Below are 8,131 nucleotides of genomic sequence, written 5' to 3'. Positions count from 1 at the left end.
CAGTTACGCTGGGCAGGGCACGTATCCCGTATGGGAGACGAACGTATGCCAAAGGCAGTCTTTTTTTTTTGGTGAGCTAAAAGGTGGTCGACGTTACAGAGGCGCCCCACGGAAACGCTTCAAAGTCCAGCTTAGACGTCAACTTTGCTTAGCTGACATAGAAGAGAGCAGCTGATTGCATGCGGCCTTAGAACGAATCAGTTGGAGTTCACTCCCGAAGGCCGCGGGATACACATTTGAGACCAAAAGAAAATCCGCTGCCGTGGACAAACGAAGACGCGAAAAGAAAAACTAAATCGACCACCTGCGAACAGTGGTTATGCTTGCCCTGGTTGTGGCAAAATATGTAGGTCACAGCTGGGCCTGCGCAGCCATGGGAAAAACTGCATTCCTCACTAATCTTCGGACTCGAAGACAAGCCTGATAATAATATATAAACTTAATAAACTTTAAAATAAAGTTCTTATGTGAACAACTCAATATAGCCTAACTGTTATTACAATATTCACATATTTAACTTGAGATAGAGATGTAATATTAATGAAATATACTGATATTTAAACAAAATCTAGGTCACCACAAAACAACGTCTTTACTCTTTCATGTCTCAAGATTGTCTGCCCTTTCACATTTGCATTACGCTAATTTCATCATCCTTAATGCATAAACACCAATCAATCGCTTAACCTCTTCTTACCGCCACCAGAAAACACACACACACACACTTTATGACACCCCTTTTTGACAAGAAGTTGTGTCTCCCCATCCCACAATTCAAGGTACTAACCATCCCCACCCACGGGAGAGGACCCAAAGTTTGAGAAACGCTGCATTAAAAATACGAATGATCAATAATGCAAAACAGAATAATAGTAAAAATATTCAGGGGCGTAGATAGGAATTTTTCATCATTTGGGGGCCTGGGAGGGGCTGGACCTCTTTGGGGGCCCCTGCATTTTTGCGTAATATTGAATATTTATTATAAAAAACAATAATTTGGGGCCCCCCTCAAGTGGGGGCCCGGGGGGATTTTACATTTCTCCCCCTCCTCCCCCACCCTTGCTACGCCACTGATAATATTCCAATATAGAATACTTCACAATTTTGTAAAAATAAATCACTTAATAGAAGATAATTAAAATTTATTTTAAACTAGAACACAAATGAACTTATTTATATCTACACTCTCTAATCGGCAAAAAATATTCTACTCTCAACTAACAGCCATCTCAAATAAAAGTGACAATATTTTAATGTCAACTTTCTACTTACTAGGAACTTGAATCTAGATCTAGATCTAATTAGAGGGCGCCTATTCGACTCAAAACCAATATTGCTAACAGCCCGCGAAAATTCAAGGTTAGGGGAGAGTCGGCACGTACGGAAAAACCCATAGAATCAAAGCGCGCCTCTTTTTTTTTTAAACTACCACCACCACCCCCTCCCAAGTTTTCAAAGTATAATGGAATGATTAGAATTTAAATAAAATATTTAAGTAATTTTTTTTAAAACCCAAAATATTAAAAAGGGTAGTAAAAATTGCAAAATTAGTTCGGTGAAGAAAAGGAGGGTTCGTTCGGTTCGGTTCGTACCAAGCAGTTTCAAAGTTCGGGTTCGGTTCGGTCATAAGTGAGGTTCGAGTTCGGTTCGTTCGGTTCGGGTTCGGTTCGTTTCCCATCTCTAGTCTAAATCCGGCACTCATACATAAAAAAAAAAAACAGAAACACTTAGGATTAAATTATCTAGAAATCTATGTATTTAACCCAATTCTGACATAATGTTATCCCTTTTTACTTTATCTCATCTTGATGGCATAGGCCTACTGATTATTAGTTTCTGTCAAGACCTCCGCTTTCAACATGATCTTTCAAATTCAACCCGGAAGGATGAGAGATGGAACAGTACCAAGCCCTTCATGAGAAAGCGAGAATAGACTACAGGGTGGCCACACTTTGTCACCAGTGTATCTATTATAAAGAAATGTCCTTGTACCTCAGCGAACTAATTCACTCTCCAACGTATGTTTGTAATGTTATCCCCTCGCCTGGAGCCTATACATTTGTTTGCGAACAGCGCTCTAGAAATTACATTATTATTATTACCAAGGGGGAGATTCTTTAGAAATAAAACATAAATAAATAAAATAAAAGGCAATCAAGAGCATATGGCAAAAAAAAAAAAAAATTAAATATAAGTTTTATTTTTATTGATAGCGTCTGTATATATATTTTTAAATACATATTTTTAATTTGTGGTTAATTACGAGTCATGCTAATAATATCACGAGCAAGCTTGTTTATTGGTTTCTTAGTAACAGCAAACACGAGCTAAGATTGATGAGGATGTAATGAGACAAAATCTCGAGGGCTGTGAGATGTCACGTTTTATTGATGAAGTGCCAGCCATAGTTTTGTTTCTAAACGTAGAGCGAGAAAGAAAAGAAAATAGTTCGAACACATTCTGACGCAGACAATTGTAAGAATTATTTCCATCCGCGCAAGTGGAATGGCAAGTGTATGAAGCATTTAGAAAGGAAAAAACTTCCCAACGGCAGATTGAAAAGCATTGAAATTTTAAAATATACAAGTAAATAAGCACAAGTCTCACTCTATGAAAGGCATACAGTGAAATATTAGTGCATGTCTCACTATTTGATATATAAGGATCTCTATTAGATAAACAATTGGACATACAGGTTTTTGTATACTGTGGGCGACTGATGCCCAGGAGTCTGAATTTGTTGTAAGAGGCTCATTATTGATGTAAAATGTAAGATATTAATTCTGGTTAGAACTTTCATGGTTCAAACGTGACTAAACGTTTACATTTTTCTCTCTGTTGATGTTTAAAATCTACGAAATATGCAACTTTTATATACAATCTGGTTACAAATTTTAATTTTAATACGAATGGGAAATGTATATGTACAGTATTTTACAACATAGTCTCCTTGCTTTTAAATACACTTGGTCCAACATAGTCTCCTTGCTTTTCAGTACACTTGGTCCAACATAGTCCCCCCTTGCTTTTCAATACACTTGGTCCAACATAGTCTCCTTGTTTTTCAATACAATTGGTCAAACATAGTCTCCCTGCTTTTCAATACACTTGGTCCAACATAGTCTCCCCTTGCTTTTCAATACACTTGGTCCAACATAGTCTCCTTGCTTTTAAATACACTTGGTCCAACATAGTCTCCTTGCTTTTCAATACACTTGGTCCAACATAGTCTCCCCTTGCTTTTCAATACACTTGGTCAAACATAGTCTCCTTGCTTTTAAATACACTTGGTCCAACATAGTCTCCCTGCTTTTCAATACACTTGGTCCAACATAGTCTCCTTGCTTTTAAATACACTTGGTCAAACATAGTCTCCCCTTGCTTTTCAATACACTTGGTCAAACATAGTCTCCTTGCTTTTAAATACACTTGGTCCAACATAGTCTCCTTGTTTTTCAATACAATTGGTCAAACATAGTCTCCCTGCTTTTCAATACACTTGGTCCAACATAGTCTCCCCTTGCTTTTCAATACACTTGGTCCAACATAGTCTCCTTGCTTTTAAATACACTTGGTCCAACATAGTCTCCTTGCTTTTCAATACACTTGGTCCAACATAGTCTCCCCTTGCTTTTCAATACACTTGGTCAAACATAGTCTCCTTGCTTTTAAATACACTTGGTCCAACATAGTCTCCCTGCTTTTAAATACACTTGGTCCAACATAGTCTCCTTGCTTTTAAATACACTTGGTCAAACATAGTCTCCCCTTGCTTTTCAATACACTTGGTCAAACATAGTCTCCTTGCTTTTAAATACACTTGGTCCAACATAGTCTCCTTGCTTTTCAATACACTTGGTCAAACATAGTCTCCTTGCTTTTCAATACACTTGGTCCAACATAGTCTCCTTGCTTTTAAATACACTTGGTCCAACATAGTCTCCTTGCTTTTAAATACACTTGGTCCAACATAGTCTCCCCTTGCTTTTCAATACACTTGGTCCAACATAGTCTCCCCTTGCTTTTCAATACACTTGGTCCAACATAGTCTCCCCTTGCTTTTAAATACACTTGGTCAAACATAGTCTCCCCTTGCTTTTCAATACACTTGGTCCAACATAGTCTCCCCTTGCTTTTAAATACACTTGGTCCAACATAGTCTCTCCTTGCTTTTCAATACACTTGGTCCAACATAGTCTCCCCTTGCTTTTCAATACACTTGGTCCAACATAGTCTCCCCTTGCTTTTAAATACACTTGGTCAAACATAGTCTCCTTGCTTTTCAATACACTTGGTCCAACATAGTCTCCTTGCTTTTCAATACACTTGGTCCAACATAGTCTCCCCTTGCTTTTAAATACACTTTGGTCCAACATAGTCTCCTTGCTATTCAATACACTTGGTCCAACATAGTCTCCTTGCTTTTCAATACACTTGGTCAAACATAGTCTCCCCTTGCTTTTCAATACACTTGGTCCAACATAGTCTCCTTGCTTTTCAATACACTTGGTCAAACATAGTCTCCCCTTGCTTTTAAATACACTTGGTCAAACATAGTCTCCCCTTGCTTTTCAATACACTTGGTCCAACATAGTCTCCCCTTGCTTTTAAATACACTTGGTCAAACATAGTCTCCTTGCTTTTCAATACACTTGGTCCAACATAGTCTCCCTGCTTTTCAATACACTTGGTCCAACATAGTCTCCCCTTGCTTTTCAATACACTTGGTCCAACATAGTCTCCTTGCTTTTCAATACACTTGGTCCAACATAGTCTCCTTGCTTTTCAATACACTTGGTCCAACATAGTCTCCCCTTGCTTTTAAATACACTTGGTCAAACATAGTCTCCCCTTGCTTTTCAATACACTTGGTCAAACATAGTCTCCCCTTGCTTTTCAATACACTTGGTCCAACATAGTCTCCCCTTGCTTTTAAATACACTTGGTCAAACATAGTCTCCCCTTGCTTTTCAATACACTTGGTCAAACATAGTCTTCCCTTGCTTTTAAATACACTTGGTCAAACATAGTCTCCCCTTGCTTTTCAATACACTTGGTCCAACATAGTCTCCTTGCTTTTCAATACACTTGGTCAAACATAGTCTCCCCTTGCTTTTAAATACACTTGGTCAAACATAGTCTCCCCTTGCTTTTCAATACACTTGGTCCAACATAGTCTCCCCTTGCTTTTCAATACACTTGGTCCAACATAGTCTCCCTGCTTTTCAATACACTTGGTCCAACATAGTCTCCCCTTGCTTTTCAATACACTTGGTCCAACATAGTCTCCCCTTGCTTTTAAATACACTTGGTCCAACATAGTCTCCTTGCTTTTAAATACACTTGGTCCAACATAGTCTCCTTGCTTTTAAATACACTTGGTCCAACATAGTCTCCTTGCTTTTCAATACATTTGGTCAAACATAGTCTCCCCTTGCTTTTCAATACACTTGGTCCAACATAGTCTCCTTGCTTTTAAATACACTTGGTCCAACATAGTCTCCCTTCTTTTCAATACACTTGGTCAAACATAGTCTCCTTGCTTTTCAATACACTTGGTCCAACATAGTCTCCCTTCTTTTCAATACACTTGGTCAAACATAGACTCCCTGCTTTTCAATACACTTGGTCCAACATAGTCTCCTTGCTTTTAAATACACTTGGTCCAACATAGTCTCCTTGCTTTTCAATACATTTGGTCAAACATAGTCTCCCCTTGCTTTTCAATACACTTGGTCCAACATAGTCTCCTTGCTTTTAAATACACTTGGTCCAACATAGTCTCCCTTCTTTTCAATACACTTGGTCAAACATAGTCTCCTTGCTTTTCAATACACTTGGTCCAACATAGTCTCCTTGCTTTTCAATACACTTGGTCCAACATAGTCTCCTTGCTTTTCAATACACTTGGTCCAACATAGTCTCCTTGCTTTTAAATACACTTGGTCCAACATAGTCTCCCTGCTTTTCAATACACTTGGTCCAACATAGTCTCCCCTTGCTTTTAAATACACTTGGTCAAACATAGTCTCCTTGCTTTTCAATACACTTGGTCCAACATAGTCTCCTTGCTTTTCAATACACTTGGTCCAACATAGTCTCCCTGCTTTTAAATACACTTGGTCCAACATAGTCTCCTTGCTTTTCAATACACTTGGTCCAACATAGTCTCCCTGCTTTTCAATACACTTGGTCCAACATAGTCTCCCCTTGCTTTTCAATACACTTGGTCCAACATAGTCTCCCCTTGCTTTTCAATACACTTGGTCAAACATAGTCTCCCCTTGCTTTTAAATACACTTGGTCAAACATAGTCTCCTTGCTTTTCAATACACTTGGTCCAACATAGTCTCCCCTTGCTTTTCAATACACTTGGTCCAACATAGTCTCCTTGCTTTTAAATACACTTGGTCCAACATAGTCTCCCCTTGCTTTTCAATACACTTGGTCCAACATAGTCTCCCCTTGCTTTTAAATACACTTGGTCAAACATAGTCTCCTTGCTTTTCAATACACTTGGTCCAACATAGTCTCCCCTTGCTTTTCAATACACTTGGTCCAACATAGTCTCCTTGCTTTTAAATACACTTGGTCCAACATAGTCTCCCCTTGCTTTTCAATACACTTGGTCCAACATAGTCTCCCCTTGCTTTTAAATACACTTGGTCCAACATAGTCTCCCCTTGCTTTTAAATACACTTGGTTCAACATAGTCTCTCCTTGCTATTCAATACACTTGGTCCAACATAGTCTCCCCTTGCTTTTAAATACACTTGGTCCAACATAGTCTCCCCTTGCTTTTCAATACACTTGGTCCAACATAGTCTCCCCTTGCTTTTAAATACACTTGGTCCAACATAGTCTCCCCTTGCTTTTCAATACACTTGGTCCAACATAGTCTCCTTGCTTTTAAATACACTTGGTCCAACATAGTCTCCTTGCTTTTAAATACACTTGGTCCAACATAGTCTCCCCTTGCTTTTCAATACACTTGGTCCAACATAGTCTCCTTGCTTTTAAATACACTTGGTCCAACATAGTCTCCCCTTGCTTTTCAATACACTTGGTCCAACATAGTCTCCCCTTGCTTTTAAATACACTTGGTCCAACATAGTCTCCCCTTGCTTTTAAATACACTTGGTCCAACATAGTCTCCCCTTGCTTTTCAATACACTTGGTCCAACATAGTCTCCCCTTGCTTTTCAATACACTTGGTCCAACATAGTCTCCCCTTGCTTTTCAATACACTTGGTCCAACATAGTCTCCTTGCTTTTAAATACACTTGGTCCAACATAGTCTCCTTGCTTTTAAATACACTTGGTCCAACATAGTCTCCTTGCTTTTAAATACACTTGGTCCAACATAGTCTCTTTGCTTTTAAATACACTTGGTCCAACATAGTCTCCCCTTGCTTTTCAATACACTTGGTCAAACATAGTCTCCTTGCTTTTCAATACACTTGGTCCAACATAGTCTCCCTGCTTTTCAATACACTTGGTCAAACATAGTCTCCCCTTGCTTTTAAATACACTTGGTCCAACATAGTCTCCCCTTGCTTTTAAATACACTTGGTCAAACATAGTCTCCCCTTGCTTTTAAATACACTTGGTCCAACATAGTCTCCCTGCTTTTCAATACACTTGGTCAAACATAGTCTCCTTGCTTTTCAATACACTTGGTCCAACATAGTCTCCCTGCTTTTCAATACACTTGGTCCAACATAGTCTCCTTGCTTTTCAATACACTTGGTCAAACATAGTCTCCCTGCTTTTCAATACACTTGGTCCAACATAGTCTCCTTGCTTTTCAATACATTTTGTCCATTGCTGTCCAAGCTTCATGAAGCCATCCTAAAAGATTATTTGGCTGAGCTGCGAGCCAGGCATGCACCGCTTCTCCACTGGACCAAAACATATCCTATTGGTCAAGGTCAAGGTAGGATGAGTCAGGACTTCGAAGTTAAATTTCTGAAGCCTTTCAACTGTGTGAGCAGCAATAGGTGGACGGACATTATCATGCAAGAACACGTCCCCTTGTGACAGCAGCCCTCGGAGTTTGCTTCGAGTTGCAGCTTCAACTTGTCACATCTCATTGTAACGCGACTATTTAGTGTTGTGTCTCATTCGTAGA

This window comes from Biomphalaria glabrata, chromosome 6 (genome assembly GCF_947242115.1).
Source record: "Biomphalaria glabrata chromosome 6, xgBioGlab47.1, whole genome shotgun sequence".
NCBI classification, from domain to species: Eukaryota; Metazoa; Mollusca; class Gastropoda; family Planorbidae; genus Biomphalaria; species Biomphalaria glabrata.
Note: the sequence above shows the minus strand (reverse complement) of the source record.